The sequence below is a fragment of the Malania oleifera genome, chromosome 3 (assembly GCF_029873635.1).
Source record: "Malania oleifera isolate guangnan ecotype guangnan chromosome 3, ASM2987363v1, whole genome shotgun sequence".
NCBI classification, from domain to species: Eukaryota; Viridiplantae; Streptophyta; class Magnoliopsida; order Santalales; family Ximeniaceae; genus Malania; species Malania oleifera.
In genome coordinates this window covers 50,625,791-50,643,886 of record NC_080419.1, presented here as the reverse complement: position 1 = coordinate 50,643,886, position 18,096 = coordinate 50,625,791, and the positions used below count along the sequence as shown (strand labels likewise).

The 18,096-nt window shown below is 36.6% G+C and overlaps 1 non-coding gene across 1 annotated transcript; it reads right to left on the bottom strand.

The window, feature by feature from the left end:
• Nucleotides 1-6,167: 6,167 nt before the first annotated feature.
• On the bottom strand, nt 6,168-6,274 carry LOC131152451 (small nucleolar RNA R71). Its single transcript, XR_009135952.1, has one exon. It is a non-coding gene; the product is annotated as a small nucleolar RNA R71 (small nucleolar RNA).
• Between the last annotated feature and the right edge of the window lie 11,822 nt (nt 6,275-18,096).

Below are 18,096 nucleotides of genomic sequence, written 5' to 3'. Positions count from 1 at the left end.
CCTTATCATGTCCCCTAAAAAAAGAAAGCAATATTGAATCAATCCAATGAAGGATTTCCTAAATGAGCATACTAGTAGTCTACTAGGATTTCTTGAGGTAAGATAATCCTCATTATAGACACGCCATTTTTTCTGAGGTCTAATGTAACAAAATAACACATTTATATTTTTTACTTTCATACAAATGCAGCAAAGGATACATGTTGGAGTTGAACACACAACGGAAGCATGCACAACTCAGACCAATCCAGAACACTCAATAATGAATCGAAACAATTGATGCAAACACACAATAATGAATATACAAATCAAGCAAGCACGAATCACAATCACACACGCAGTAATTGAAGAACAATAGAAACGAGACACAAGATTTATATGGTTCGACAATTTTGCCTACGTCCACGGAGCAATGGCCAATTTTTATTATATGATTGTTCAAGCTTACAATTAGGGTTACATAAACATGTATTTATACCAACCCTATGTGCACAAGAGGCTCTAGGTCAAATTCCAAAGGAAAACCCCCCAAATACCCCAATCTACTGATCTTCGATTTGAGTTTCCATGTTTACATTGAACCAAACCACCAACGGTTTCAAGCAGAATGAAATTTCTTTTGATCAACGCTTCATTATGCTTTCCTGATACATGTATCCACTCAGAATATGAGCCACATCCCCAACAATCTCCCCCTTGGAAAATATTCACCACTTAGGAGAAAAATAACCAAAAGCATGCCCGCTACTCCACCTGAGATCATAGATTGAGCCTGTCTCCCATTTAGAACCTAGAGACCTACACCAAGTCCAAGTCATGCTTGAACCTGACAATGGTAACAAGAAATCCACCTAGTTGAACATCCAGCTCCTTGAACAATCCTTTAAACCACAATGCCAATTTGGCAGCCTTTGCCTCTACCAAGAACTCTGTTCCAGTTATAACCGACGCAACCTAAGATTGTACCCTAGACTTCCAACAATTAGGCCTTCCTACAACACACCCCATTGTAGGCCTCCTATTACCCAAGTTCCCTGTGTAGCCTCCATCCACGAACCTCACAACTGACGGATCCCTCTATTGCCCACCGAAGTACCCAACTACACTAGCGTAGGAAACCTTTGACACGTCTCGAACCTTACCATCCATCTTTGAGTACTGAGCGGTATACTATTTACTTAGATTTGCCAATGGGGATTGGTGACCGATTTAACATCAACCGTGCTAAACCTTTCCAACACCTGATCCCCAAAACCACCCTAAGATAACCACAATCTCCATTTAGTTTCGTCTACGCAGTCACCTTGAGACAATCTCAATCTCTCTGCAGCTTTCTCCTGGCAAATCCCCAAACCAAGAATGCTCTTGGCAGCACTTAACATCTTCATGTCAACTTCCTCTCTCAACAGATTCCCCGATTGATTTACCGCAGTTCGTACCTTCCCAACAATCGGCATGTCACTCATATAAAATAACAGAATACTTGCCCACTTGTAACCTATCTCCTCTCCCCCTCTGTGAGCTCCACCAACCCTCCTACCTGATTCTTATACAGTACCTCCATCTCCTCCACCATGGAACCAATCCACATACCCTTCTTCTGGCTATGCACTGCCTACTGAAAGATAGTAGGATACTGATTACGCGCCACACTTGCGTAATTATGCATTTAAATTTATGTATTCAAGATCATAATTTTAATTAAAATGCCCAATTTTGTCTAATGTTTAAATCATCAAGCTCACCCAATAATTTTAAGATAAATTAGCCTAATTTTTTTGAAAATATACGGGCACTCATATTTTATTATTGCAGGATAATTTTTAGAAGCCGAGTCATGCACGGAAAGAAAGGCCATTTTTTACACTATTTCGTAATCTATGCGTAACTCTCTCATACGAGCTCCAATTCAGATGATTCATGATGCTATAGAAAGCTAAGAGAACCCTATAATACTTTCATGTTTTGCATTTTGAGAAATACTAGCTAAATCAAGGTCGAAATCAGACGTGAATTTACCATACGTTATTTTTATGGATTATTTTGGCATTACTTCGTAATCTGGGCTTGACTTTCTTGTCTGAGCTCCGATCGAGGTTATTCAAAATGTTGTGGAAATTTTAGAAAATTAACTACAATTTTTGTGTTTTGAGTTTTGAGAGTTACGAGCTGTAGGAAGGTCAAAATAGGCATTGCAAGTGGAAGACAAACCGTGTGCTTTTGAGAAAAGAAAAGGAAAAAAAATTAAAAAAAATAAAAATAAAGGATGATGTGACCTGGCCATGCAGTTAGGTCCTCTTGGTGGGGCGCTGGGTGAGATGCACACGGATAGGAGGGGAAGAAAACACAAAGAAACACAAAGAAAAGGGAAGAAAAAGAGAATTTTGAAAAGTCAAAGAAAAGGAGGCCAATTAGGTTTTCTTGGTGGGGGTCGCAGACAAGGAAAACATAGAAGACACAGGAGGGTTTTCTTGTGGGGAGGCCATGAAAAAAAGAGGGTGCGCTGGGGGGATTTGATTAGGAAGAGAAAGGTTTCTTTGGGAGGCCAGACAAGCAAAAGAAATCTTTGGGGGAGCACAAGGATTAGAAGAGAAAAAAAAAAAGCCATCTTTTTGGGATTTTTCTTGGAGTCTCTGAAAGTTGGTGCTACGAAAACACACACTAGGCCAGCAAAGGAGAGTTGGCGGCAAGTAGAAATTTAAAATCTTTTGAGAATTAGAAGGCGGCGAACAATGGCGGGGCTCGGAGTGTTTGCAGCGCGCGACGACGGTGCTGTGGGTGTTGATTTTTCCTCTACTCTCCAATTAAAAGAAAACATGGTGAAATCTTTATTGTTGGATTTAATTTTCATAATGAACTAATTTTTGTATTCTAAGAAAACGATGTAGTCTGGTTTTAAACTATGCTTACTCATTGATGCTAATCTGAAGTAGTTTTCCTTTATGTTTGTTTGAGTTATTCTGTTCTTAATGTTTTTAATTAACTGGTCATTAATTAAATGATATTAGTCTTGTGATTTGCTACCGAAAGGGGGGATTATAGGATAGATCTTGGATAATTCAGCATAGGTACATATAGAGATCGAAAGACTTGTATGAAGTTATGTAGCATTAAAAATCGAGGGTCTTATTGTGTTCTTGCGATATTAATTTGTATAATCTTATGTTAAATAATAAATAAGAATAGGTTCTGATTGGCTATTGAAAGAGGCTTTTGGAAAAATTGGAGATTTGCTAACAAACAGAGAATACGAATTCGAATTGGCTAGATGAGTAAAGCATAGTGAGAAATTAGGTGAAATCGGTTTCCTAGAAGTTTTCACCCTCATTAATTTGTTACGTATCAACCGAATTTATTTTATCTTGAATAGTTTATTTAAAATAGTCATATTTCAATTTTGCAGTCTAAAATTATTAATATTTCTAAATAAAATCAAGGTTAGTTTAATTTCGGTACTTGGTAAAATTAAGACTTCAATCCCTGAGGACAATACTCTACATATCATTATATTATAAAATTACGATACTGTGCACTCGCAGTTTTGCACCGATCAAGTTTTTGGCACTGTGCCGGGGATTGAGTTTTTTTTATTTTTGCCAATATCGATACAAAGTAATCTTGGCTTTAATTTAGAATTTTATTTTTATAATTTTTATTTTATTTATTTTCTTTTTATTTTATTTTATTATTTGTTTTTTATCTTCTTTATTTCAGGTGTGTTTTTTATGTTGGATACGCCGTGCTAAAACCCGTGCCATTATTCCTTTTGATTCGGAGATTGAAAGAACGCTCAAAGTACTAAGGAAAAATAGGGTATTAACCATGGAGAACGGACAAGATAATGTGCAGTCACGCACCTTGAAGGATTAAGTACGGTGATTACGCGTGCAAACTGCGTAATTGGGTACTTTAACTCGGTCTTTACGGCGTATATTTTTAATTAATGTCCAAATTTGTCCAATATTTTAATAAAGTGCCAAAATTATCATTCTTGAGTTTTATTGTGTAATTTACGAGTTTTTGATAATTTTTTTATCACAGGAAAAGTCCCGGGAACCAAAATTGACACCTGTTCGTATTTCATGCATAACTTTTCCGTTCAAACTTAGATCAAGGCAATTCAAATTTCTAGAGAAAGAGAAAAGGATTATCTACAACTTTTATGTTTTGAGTTTTGTGAGAAACTAGCTTCAAAAGGGTCAAATATTGCGGTGAATAGAGAGCAAAAATGTGACCCAGCCATGCAAGCCGGGTCGGGTCAAGTTGTTGGGTCGGGTTGGCTAAACCGGGTCTAGGGCTTTCCCCAATCTCTTTTAAATTCTTCTTCTTCTCTCCCTTCTTTCCTAGACAGCCCTGCGGGCTGCTCTCCTTCTTCCCCTTCTTCATCTCTTCTTCTTCTTCTTCTTCTTCTTCTCCTTCTCTTTACCTTGCTTTATTCTCATCCTCTCTCTCTCTCTATTTCTATTTTTATTTTTCTTTCCCTAAGCCCAGCACCTTCACAGCCTCCCCTCTACAACCCCTCTGCTGCAACTCCTATTCCGATGACTCCAGCACATCACCAGCCCGAGAGCCACACACAGCAGCTTCTCGGCAAGCCCTATTGCAGCAATCCGAGCCCTCCTTTACCGCAGCACCCTGAGCGCTGTAGCAGCAACTAGCCAGCCCTGGAACCTACCTGTTCAGCAGCAATCCAGCCACTGTTTTAGCCATCCGAGCAGCTCCACGGATCTCTCTCTCTCTCTCTCTCTCTCTCTCCCTCTCCTTTTATCTGTTTCTTCTTCCTTCTTTTTATATTATGTTAAATGTTATTTCTTTTTAAACCATTGAAATTTTATTAAAGACTTGGTTCCCTTATTCTGTTTTATTTATTTATTTATTATTTATTTAGATGCTCATTTAAGTGTAGTTTCTCTTTAGTATTTAATTTTATTTAACTTATGTATTTAATTAAACGAAGCTTGGGTTAGTTAGGATTGGTTCGATTAAAGTTCGTATTTTTCTCATGTTTCGGTATCTTTAAGTGTTAGGTTTGTTTTATTTTGATGTCTTTCGTTTTATTGATGCAATGAGCCACCATGAAATTAATTTAACCCAAAAAGTGTGTATTGTTAGCATGAGTGGCTAAGTTCGGTAACTTGGGTTGTGGGTCAATGTCGTTTGTTTTCTATGGTTTATTAGTTCTCCTAAGAAATTATTGATAAACTTTTATTTGGTTGAACCCGAAAATTTAAGGTATCGTTGATAAATCGCTAGCTCTTATTTCTTGTTTTTTTGTTGACGTTAGGCACATCAAAACCTTGATTTAATCTAAGATTTTCATCAACTAGTTTACATGACATTCGGTTGATGCTTAATGAGAGTTTTTATTTTCTTCCATTTGGATGTGGCCAATTTACTCAATCTTTAGTAATAAAATTTCATCTTATTAATGCCTTGATTGGATTAACAAGAAGAGGAGTAAGGCCTATGAAATTAGTAAACGGTGGAAGCAAACAGACGTTGAACCTGTAGCCTGAGTGTTTGGTAAAATTGTTTCAGTTAATCTGTTTATTTTTGGTTGCGTTATTAGATTTACATTTTTGGAAAATTGATAAAATTTTAGTTTCATTTTGATATTTTACTCAAGCTTCTTTTACTTTGTTTATTGTTTTCAAAATCGTAAAAGACAAAAAAGATTTTCAAACCCCATTTTTCAGCAACAGGATTTCACTAAACTTGCATAAATACTTTGATACTCAGTGGTCCCTGTGGAATACGATCCTAGACTCATCCTTAATACAACTTGACACTTCTGCACTTGGAAGCATAACTCAGAACGAGTCATACGACTAGTTGTGAATGACAACTATTCGGGTATCAAACGTCAGCCCATTAATGCCAACAATTTTGAGCTCAAACCTGCATTAATTAGCATGGTGCTATAGGCCCAATTTAGTGGATCACCACTTGATGATCCCTATATCCATCTGGCTATGTTTCTAGAGATTTGTGATACTGTGAAAATCAATGGTGTTCCTGAAGACACCATTAGACTGAGATTGTTCCCTTTTTCTTTGAGGGACAAAGCAAGAGGTTGGCTACAGTCTCTACAACCCGAGAGTATCACTAGTTGGCAAAACATAGTAGAAAATTTTTTGGCTAAATTCTTTCTACTTGCAAAAACAGCTCAACTCAGGAGTGAGATTGGTTAATTCAAGCAACATGATTTTGAATCACTCTATGAAACATAGAAAAGGTATAAGGATTTGGTATGACGCTACCCACAACATGGTTTTCCGGATGGGTTACAGATTTAGATGTTTTATAATGGGTTAAACGAGCAAACTCGAACTTTAGTTGATGTTGCATCTCGGGGAACTTTGATGTCAAAGACACTTGAGGGTGTTACTGCTTTTTTGGAAGAAATGGCCTCAAATAACTATCAATGGCCAACTTAAAGAACTATGGCTAAAAAAGTTGTTGGGATTCATGAATTGGAGTCGCTTGCTACACTTTCAGCTCAAGTTGCTTCTCTATCTCATCAGATTTCGGTTTTGACAACCCAAAGGATACCAAAAAGTGCAGAATATGTGGCAACTACAAGTAGGACAAATTCGGGCAATGGAGCGAGTCAATAACAGGTTCAATACATCAACAATCAAAACTACAATTATCGTGGTGATCCTTTGCCACAATATTACCATCCAGGGCTTCAAAATCATGAGAATTTGTCTTATGGAAATACAAGGAATGTGCTGCAACCTCCTACGGGATTTGATAGTCAACAAAGTAAGAAGAAAATGTCACTTGAGGATGCCATGATATCTTTTGTTGAGGAGACAAAAGCAAGGTTTAAAAAGACTGATTTATAGTTGGACAACATCAAGACTCATTGCAACAATATGGGAGCCACTATGAAGAATCTTGAAATGCAAATTGGGCAAGTGGCCATGACTATAAATTCCCAACAAAGAGGAGCTTTTCTTAGCAACATGGAAGTGAATCCAAAGGAACAATGCAAGGCCATCACACTTAGAAGTGGAAGAGAAACTAAGAAATCTCCATCAAAGGAAATCGTGTCCACCCCTATAGCTAAAAATAATGGTCAAGGCAAGAATAAAGTAGAAGAAGACGAGATTGTGGATGATACACCAAGAGAGATGGACACGTCACCAACAATTTCATTTCCTGACAATCCTCCTATTCTCTCTACTCCACTTCCTTATCCTCAACGTTTTCAAAAACAAAAATTAGATAAGCAATTTTCTAAGTTTTTGGATATTTTAAAGAAAATTCACATAAATATTTCTTTTACAGATGCCTTGGAACAAATGGCAAACTATGTCAAATTCCTAAAGGACATCATTTCCAAGAAAAGAAGGTTGGAGGAGTTCGGAACAGTGAATCTTATAGAGGAATGCAGTGCTATTCTTCAAAAGAAATTGCCTTCAAAATTAAAAGATCCAAGGAGTTTTACTTTGCCTTACACTATTGGAAATTCATTTTTTGATAAAGTTTTATGTGATCTTGGTGCTAGCATAAATGTTATGCCACTTTCTGTTTGCAGGAAATTGGGACTTGGAGAGATGAAACAAACAACCATTTCTTTGCAACTAGCAAACCAATCCATCAAGTATCCACGTGGAATCATAGAAGACGTATTGGTATAGGTGGATAAATTTATTTTTTGTTAGAATTGGTGTATTCCCAAGAGGGAGAGTGAATTGGAATTTTAAAATTTATCTCCTAGGTTAAATGAAATACTTGTATAATATAACCTAGGGTCTTTCTATGCAATCTCAAATGCACCTATAATGTAATGTGCGAAAATTTAAATCAAGCGCATCATTCACACCATAGCATACATGTGCGGTAAATATAAAGTGCAGAAATATAAACAAGGCACACGATATGTTATCGGGGTTCAGCCAACTGTGCCTACGTCCCTACCTTTAGCTCGCAAGCCTAAGAATTCCACTAAAGGCTCACTTAACGGGTGGAGTGACACCGATTACAACTAGGTCAATTAGTTCAGGGTTGACCTCAACCTTTACAACCAGGTCAATTAGCGGGGCTGACCTCAACCTACACCTTACCAGGATGGTGCACCTAGCTTTTCTAACTGGGTCTAAGCCAATCCGGGACTATTTCAAAGGGCTAGTCTCCCTCTTCAGGCCCGTGCATGGAAGTACAACAATATGTTCATAATCAATGAAATGGTACAGTGATTATGCTTTCAAGTAAAGCAAATGTGTACCCAATTACGTGCAATCATATACACCATAGAATGATTTAATATGTAAGGTCAATGCGGTTTAATATATGCTCTCAACTAAATATTTGCTAGCAATGTAATCAGTGTGTGAGAGTGCAAACCAGTATAATCTCTATATCACAAGATATTTAAATAACATGCTAAAACAAAGATGTCAATCAAGTCTCAAGTATACCAATCAACAGGATTTCTTAATCATGTAAATATCAAATTATGTATATGCTTGGTTTGCAAAAGATATATAATCTTTGTATTCAACAAATGATATGTAAGTCAATGAATATTTCAACAAAGATTAATATCACATAGACAAATATCTTTTCAAAAGTATGTCAAGACAAATCACCTAAGATATTTGAAATTGTTTTGAAAAATTTTTGCAATCCAAAAACAAATACAAACTTCTCAAGATATTATAATGAATATGCAATACTCAGAAGTTTTATACAAGTTTTCTTAGGAGAGACTTATTAACAAAATCCCCTAAGAACACTTAGGTTTAACTCTCGTAAAAATCGAATCAATTTAATAAGAATCGGATAGCAAACCTATCTAGACAAGCACTCAATCAACTTACAAAGAGTTTGAGCAATAGAAGAGGGTAAGTATAAGTGATTTGAGTATGAAAATTAGTAGTAGGATTTTTGAGGATGAGAGTGAATTTTTTAATCGGGTTTCTTAATCCATTATATAATTTTTTCCAAATGAAGGGGTATATATAGATACCCCATGAATTATGACCATTAGGGATAAAGCTGGTATTATTAGAAAAGATTTAATGATGTTTATTGATTTTAACCCTGTTAAAAATATTTAACCACGATAAAAAATACAGGGCAACCCGAGAGCACCGGTCGACTAGAAAACTTTCGGTTGACCGAAGTTCTTATGGCTTGGTCGATCGGGCCAATTTTGAACTGCAGGGTTGGTCGACCGGGATGGTGTGTCTGAGGTGATTTTTCAAAGTCAGCGTGGCTCGGTCGACCAGGGTGAAAATGAACTAACTAGTCGGTCGACCAGACCATTGGGTTCCCACACATGGGAACTCGGTTGACCAAGTTGGTGTAGTACAAAAATGTCTCGGTTGACTAGGAAGTCAAACTGCTAACTTCAACGGGTTTTGGTCGACCAGGGTCAAATGAACGATTATATCTTGGTCGACCGGGCTATGGTCAACCGGTTGACCCAGACCAGATTCGGTCGACCAGGGGTAAAATGACCTGTATAGGTCGGTTGACCGAAAGTGCATAACTTGTGCATTTCGATCCTGTTTCAATACACAATCACCCTATTAAAGTGCCTAAAACATACAAGTGCAAAGGTGAATGCCCTAGGGTCTTTTCTAGGTCCAATTTTAGTTGTTATTCATTTTGAGCTTACCTATTAGACCATGCACGTGGGGTGTGTGATTATTACAAGTAAACACCCCAATTTACTATTACAGACCAATTACATGAATGAATTATATATTACAAAGCAAAGTAATTAGGTCTTCAATCTTCACTTGCTCTATGTGCATCAAGATCTAACAGGTTAAGTTCCTGCACATAATCTCAAATACCCATTAGATATAATGAGTATTTATCATAATTAAAACCGGGCGTGACCTATAAGGTCAACATTTTTCGTGCTGATTTTGTGGTGTTAGATATGGAGGAAGACCAAAAAGTTACACTAATTCTTAGCCGACCATTCTTGGCCACTATAAGGGCTTTAATTGATGTTTAAAAGGGTGAGTTAACATTAAAAGTGGACAAGGAAGAGGTTATGTTCGACATCTACCAAGACATGAGATTTCCAGAAGATCCAAGCACTTGCTTTTGGGTAGATGTCATTCAACAAGGTGTAGAAAAAGCCTTTCAAAAAGATGTACTAGCTGATCACCTGGAATGATCCTTGCAGCAGATTACAACACAACGGCGTATGGGGAGGCTAGAACCTATGGTAGCAAAGACGGATTCTATAATCTCTAAAGAAAAGATGCAGCAACCTATATCTCTAGAGTTGAAACAATTCCTGAAGCATCTTCACTATGCGTTCTTAGGTGATGTGTATGAAAATGCAAAAATCTACAAAGAGCAAATGAAGAAGTGGCATGAAAAACATATTCCTAGGTGTGAGTTTGCTCCAGGACAACAGGTTCTACTCTTCAACTCAAGATTAGAACTCTTCCTGGGTAAGTTGAGGTCAAGATGGACAAGTCCTTATACAATTGACAAGGTTTTCCCTTTTGGACAAATAGACTTGAAGGACAAGACAGGTAATAAATTCAGAATTAATGGTTAGAGATTGAAGCACTACTATGGAGAACAAATGGAGAGGAACTATGATTTTATTCCTCTTGGAGATCCTAATTGATGAAGATTGAAAAGTCTGGCTGGAGACGCTAAAACAAGCGCTTATGGGAGGCAACCAAAGAGTTTTATTTATTTATTTATTTTATCTTTATTACTTTATTTATTTATCTATGCATCTTTGAATAATTTCGATTTTTTATACAGGTTTATTTGGCACGAGTACAGAACTGAAAATTTAATTCCTCGATGGATTCACCAAGAAGCCAAGGAAGTTTCTTTCTTGTCTTCAATCTTTCTCATCTTTGAATGACATTGAAAAAAAACAAAGAAATGTGAATATCGATGATTAGGCCATGAGTGACACTACTTATGCCCTTCACATACTTGCATATAACCTAGAAGTACACACTTGGGTCATTTAGGTGTAGTTTCTCTTTATATGGATAAACTAGGAATTGTAACTCATTGAAGGTTGATTGGTAGTTCAAATGTGTTATTTTGGTTCTATAAAATCTTGTATCTACATGGTATCTCTTGAGGCTAAAAAATACACGTTCACATGACTTGTAGCACTTAGGGTTCCTTGTGATCATTGAGAGAGCGCTCGTGGCAACTTTGACACCTTGTGAGGTACTATTGAGCCATTTATCATTCTTTTCAGCTTTTGATGTCAACTCAGAGTTCATGAAACTCAACTTTTCCTTTATTTTTTTTTTCTGGATATTCTTTATACACTAGTCTTGGTTTTTGACTTGCTAGCCTAGGGGTGACATCTAGTGGGGAGATAGAAACTTAGATTTTGTAGCCTACTCAAGATGTGAAGGCTGAACCACCCCTTGAAATAAACTTATTTCATGGACTCTAGTTCGAGCTTAATGCACATGGGTGGTATGAAACAATAAAAGAAGTGTTATGATTGTCCTAACAGACCATGAAAAGAAAGAAATTGAAAAATGAGCAAAAGAAAGAAAAAGAGAACTAGAAATACCCCAGTAGAGGTGAAAGATTAATACTTGCTCCACACAAATACAACAAAAGTTAGGGACAAGATACATGTTATCCACATATGAAGACTGTTCACCTGCCTAATGTCTCATATGTACTCATGCCTGGTTTGTGAATAAGTTGATCTAAGGTGGCCTTGGTTGGATATGGCGAGTAGGTGAGAAGATGCAAAGGTGAAGGACCCGACACCTCGTAAATAGGCTGGATCCTTTTTTGACTAGTCCACTTCGTACACTTAGCGTTTGTTCCTTGCAGTATGTGGGATGTTTGATCATGACACTCCTCCTCATATACGATAAGTGAAACCATCATTTTTGAGTATTTTTTTAGGGTATACCAATTAGACCAAGTCAAAGCGACAGTTCTGTAGGTGACCACGGATCTCCTAGGTGTAACGAGTCATACACATTACACATGCTTCAAGATTTCGCCTATTTATACTCGAGTTTATATGACTACATTAACTCTCAATTTTGATTGTTGGTTAATTTTATATGAGTATACTATTCTTAATGACTATATAATGATGAAACTACATGAGTGACTTGCGTCAAAGTTGTGTGAAATGTGTATGAATGAGCTTGTGTGTACTTTGGTGATATTCTTGTATGAGAAATGGTATGGTTGTGTTACATGTGCGTTCATTCATTGAAATTGATATGGTACCACCCTGAATTGCATTCACGTTGTTTGCTAGAGACTAGCAAAACAATAGTTGGGGGGTGTGATTACGCGCCACACTTGCGTAATTATGCATTTAAATTCATACATTCAAGATCATAATTTTAATTAAAATGCCCAATTTTTTTTAATGTTTTAATCATCGAGCTCACTCGATAATTTTAAGATAAATTAGCCTAATTTTGTTGAAAATATGCGGACACTTATATTTTATTATTGTAGGATAATTTTTGGAAACTGAGTCATGCACACAAAGAAAGGCCATTTTGAACACTATTTTGTAATCTGTGTGTAACTCTCTTATGCGACCTCCAATTTAGATGATTCAAGATGTGTAGAAAGTTAAGAGAACCCTCTACAACTTTCATGTTTTGCATTTTGAGAAATACTGGCTGCTTCAAGGTTGAAATCGAACGTGAAGTTACCATACATTGTTTTTATGAATTATTTAGGCATTACTTCGTAATCTGAGCATAACTTTCTCGTATGAGCTTTGATCGAGGTAATTCAAAATGTTATGGAAAGCAGAGAAAATTATATACAATTTTGATGTTTTGAGATTTGAGAGTTACGGGCTGTAGGAGGGTCGAAATAGGGATTGAAAGTGGAGGACAAACTGTGTGCTTTTGATAAAAGAAAAAAAAGAAAAAAAAATTAAAAAATTAAAAATAAAGGTTGATGTGACCCAACCATGCAGCCAGGTCCTCTTGGTGGGGCGCTGGGTGAGATGCACACAGATAGGAGGGGGAGAAAACACAAAAAAAAAAAAAAGGGAAGAAAATGAGGATTTTGAAAAGTCAAAGAAAAGGAGGCCAATTAGGTTTTCTTGGTGGGGACCGTAGACAAGGAAAACATAGAAGACATAGGATGGTTTTCTTAGGGGGAGGCCGTGAAAAAAAGAGGGTGCGCTGGGGGGATTTGATTAGGAAGAGAAAGGTTTCTTTGGGAGGCCACACGCGTACAGGATATCTTTGGGGGAGCACACCAATTGGAAGAGGAAAAAAAAAAAAAGCCATCTTTTTGGGATTTTTCATGGAGTCTCTGATAGTTGGTGATGCAAAGACACACACTAAGCCAGCAAAGGAGAGTTGGCGACATGTAGAAATTTAAAATCTTTTCAGAATCGGAAGGCGACGAACAACGGTGGTGCTCAAGGTGTTCGCGGTGTGCGATGGCGGAGCTATAGGTGTTGTTTTTTCCTCTACTCTCCAATTAAAAGAAAACATGGTGAAATCTTTATTGTTGGATTTAATTTTCATAATGAACTAATTTTTGTATTCTAGGAAAACAATGTAGCCTGGTTTTAAACTATACTTGCTCGTTGATGCTAATCTGAAGTAGTTTTCCTTTATATTTGTTTGAGTTATTCTGTGCTTAATGCTTTTAATTAATCGGCCATTAATTAAATGATATTAGTCTTGTGATTTACTACCGAAAGGGGGGATTATAGGATCGATCTTGGATAATTTAGCATAGTTAAATATAGAGATCGAAAGACTTGTATGAAGTTATGTAGCATTAAAAATCGAGGGTCTTATTGTGTTCTTGCGTTATTAATTTGCATAATCTTATGTTAAATAATAAACAAGAATAGGTTCTGATTGGCTATTGAAAGAGGCTTTTGGAAAAATTGGAGATTTGCTAACAAATAGAGAATATGAATTCGAATTGGCTAGATGAGTAAAGCATAGTGAGAAATTAGGTGAAATCGGTTTCCTAGAAGTTTTCATCATCATTAATTTGTTACATATCAACCAACTTTATTTTATCTTGAATAGTTTATTTAAAATAGTCATATTTCAATTTCGCAGTCTAAAATTATTAATCTTTCTAAATAAAATCAAGGTTAGTTTAATTTCGGTACTTGGTAAAATTAAGACTTCAATCCTTGAGGACGATACTCTACACATCATTATATTATAAAACTATGATACTGTGCACTTGCAGTTTTGCACCGATCAGATACTTCCTGGTAGTAATGGTTGCATAAGACATCATATCATACCTAGGGGTGACCTGGTAGTGCCTTTGAGCTCATTGTGATTCCGCTGGTCTCCGGAGCTTAAACTCTCTATATCATGACTAACGTCATCTTTGCCTTGAGTCTAAAACTCCATCTACATTATAGTCTCCTTTCTGCTCCAGTTTTTCCTATGATACTGTAAGTCTCCTGAGTTAGAACTCCCTGCACTTTTGTCGTGAGTTTCCAACTCCACCTGCATAACTTGCTCATAGCTACTATTACAGCTTTCTGGCACCTGTTTCTTTTTATTTACCTGAGTATGATGTCCTATGGCTTTAACACCTAAAGCCATGTCTCCACCAATCGCCACCTTGTTTGCCATCAGATCACCTAGCTTGAACTCATCTTTCTTATATACTAGAAAGATACACCATCTAGAAAACACACCAAGCCTAGATCCCACCACGCTAGAAACATGCATGGCTGGACCTCCAAACCCTCTCAAACTAGAAAAGTCTACCGCATAACCTGTTCGATCCTCTCTTGCAACTCTCCCATCTAGTGACATCTTTGGCGATCGATTAATTGAGAAGCACGTTATACTTGCTGACTTCACTAAGAAGCCTCTTGCAAACCCTGCATATACCATGCCCTACTCACAAAACTCCTTGAACACCTATGTACTCAGCTTCACTCTTTGACCTGAGGAACTATCTCCCGGTCTGGTACTCCACCTTAGCCACAAGTTACGCCTAGCAAGCAACTCCAACTTGTGTCGCGTGAGGTACCCCCAGACCTTTCATGAAAACCTTGTTGGCCTAACAAGGCTTAATCTTGATTTTGATAATGACAAGCAAAGGACTCTAGTTGTGCATTCAAGTGAAGTTTTAGGTATTACATTTTACAAGCACAATGGTTTACATTTAAGCTCAAAAGCCATGAAGAAAACAAGCTAAATGAAGATTGGCTAGAGCTTGGATGAAAGCTTCAAGACATGAAGACTTAAATATTTATTCATGTATAATGTATTAGAAGTCTCATGTAAGTACTTCTCAAGTTTAAGTTTTTTTATGAAGCTTATAGGATAAATTGGACTTAGAGACCTATTTTAATAACTTGAAAATATCCTTTCAAAGTCCAAACATCTTTTCAAAAGAAGACAAATGAATGTTGGAATCAAAAATAAAAGGAAAAATGAATTTCAGAGAGTTCGTGTGACCGAGCCTCAAGCTCAATCGATCGAATATAGTTAACTAAACAACCTGTTTTGGAAACAGTGAGTTTGGGTGACTGGATAGTCAACTGAAGGTGTACTGCCATTGATAAAAGTCGAGACAGTGTTGGTTTGGGCAACCAAACTGAAAGTTAAGTCAACCGAACAGGTTTAGGTAACCGAAGTCAAAGTATGGGCGAACGAAAGACTACTGCCTGTTTGAAATTTACATCTTTTAATTGGTTCGGGTGACTGAAGTTCGCAATTTAAGTTGCGAACAATGCGATTTCTTTCCGTTTTAAGAATATGTTGTTTCCAAACTTTGGGCAAACGATCAGATTTCAAAACTCATCTATTTAAGGGTAACCCTAATCATGTTAGGGCAAACCAATTGCACAAAATACTCATTGATTTTTTGTGAATTTTGGTGTAATCCAAAGAGGGGAGGGGGTGAATTGGAGATTTTAAAAATTCCTAGGTCAAGTATGTCCTATGTTCAAAATCACAATCAGTATTACAGAAGCCTAGGATCTTTATATGCAATCATAAATTTAGCAGATATATGAGAGTTCAAATAATTTAAACAAGTATGACAATTTCAATATTTTCTCAATCAATCACAAACTAGTATTTAAATACAAAATGCAGTAATCTCAACAAGTAAATATAAACATGCAAATACAAATATGTAAAGAGTATAAGAAAAGACTGACACTAGGTTTTTACGAGGTTTGGCAAACCCTACCTACGACCTCGCCTCAAGCCAACTTGCTTGAGGATTCACTATCCAGCTCACTTAACCGGGCGGAGCAAAGCCTTCTACAAGTTCTCCTCACATGGTGGAGTCCCCCTTTACAACAGCTCCTTACTAGATAAAGTCCTCCTCTTCAGGTGACACTCCACTCCTGGAACACGGTTCAATACCCGAACCACAGTGATACAAGATATGAAAAATAATTTTTTGTACAATACGGTGCTTCTCAAATAAGCTATTGTGTACAATGTAAAATCAATGCACTCTTATATGATAGGATTTATGCTCACTAGAGTTTGTATGATTCCCTCTCTCAAAAAGTATTTTGAGTTAAATGAGAAGATGTAAAAGATATGTGATCTTTGATTCAAAAACAAAGTTAGCAAGAAAAGCTTGCAAAGATCTAAAACCCAAAAGTGATATCTACAAAAATGATTTTAAAAATTAAAGTGTAGGAGGAGATAGGGTTTTTGCTCAAAGTAATATTGCCATGAAAACTTAAGTAAGCTCTTAAATCTTGCAATGGAATGTTCAAAGATTTAAAAGCATAAAGAGGTTTCTCCAAATACATTTTTCAATAAATGATGTAAGAGAAATTAAAGATATGCTCTTAAGAGATTTTTCAAATGAATAAGTAGGAGAGAATAAATGTCTTTGATGATGGGATCGTCGGAAGGATCAGTTACTTCAAATACTTTGCCAGGCTTTCCTCCGGTTGCGTTCTTGCCAAAACCCACGGAGCAGTCGGCCAAGGCATGGGGGTTGGAAGCCCAGTTGGGCTCTTTGCGCCAACTCCTCAATGGGGTTGATGGCATGAATGGAGCATGGAAAAGTAAAAGGACAGAAGATACAAAAGCAAAGGCAGCGAAGGTGCAGAGGCCATGACTTGCATGTTTTCTTTTAGCACTAATGTAATCGTTCTCTAACAACAATGAATTGCTTTGCAACATAAACTAGTGACGGTATGTACATATAAGCAGCAGAAGTCTTGGCATGGGTTATCTAGCTACGTGAGTACTTGATTTTGTGCAGAGGATCCGACTGATGACTCCCTAATCCACGGGTACGTAAAATTGATCCAACTCATTTATTTAATAAGAGCCGATATTACTTGCGTCGGATTGTGATATATGTCTACGTATATCTATATTGAGTAATGTGAACATATATATACTGCATGGAAAATTATGTTCATATGAACATTTATCAACGAAAATTTTATAAAATTTATAAAATGTAGAAAATTTCAAGATTTTCATAATACTAAAAAAAATATTCCAAAGCTTTCATAAAAATTTAGAAAATTTTAACATTTTTCATAAAATTTGAAAACTTCCAAAATATTGTGAAAACTGAAGAAAATTGTAAAATAATAAAAGTTCAGAGAATTCTATGAATTGCTAAAATTTCTAATATTATCATAAATGTTGTGTATAATTAAGTTGATTGCTAATTCTAATTTTCAGATTTTAATTAATTATAAACAAACCACAATCTGATTTTACCTAAGCATCAACCACAATTCACACCTAAACGAAAACCTGTTTATTTCAATGTGTGCATGTGTGCCAAGTCTGATAAAAAAAATATATGTTCACCAAATAATATTTAGCAAAGCCTCAATAAATTCAGTAAAATATAAACATGCCACATTCACAATCCACAATAACACATTTACGTGGTTCGGTACGAAAATTGACCTACATCCACGGCAGAAACTCACCTTCGGAGATACTATATTAAATCCGGCGGAAATAAATATACATACACAGATTTACCCTTTCTTAGTTTATGAATCTCCTTTAGAAATCAGCCCAAGAACGACCCAAGAAAGCCCCTCTTCACACCTACCAAGAACCCTAGGCTTCTTCCTATCCTTCTCCCTAATTTCCCTAAAAGAAATCCCTCCCAAGAAATAGATTTGTGCAC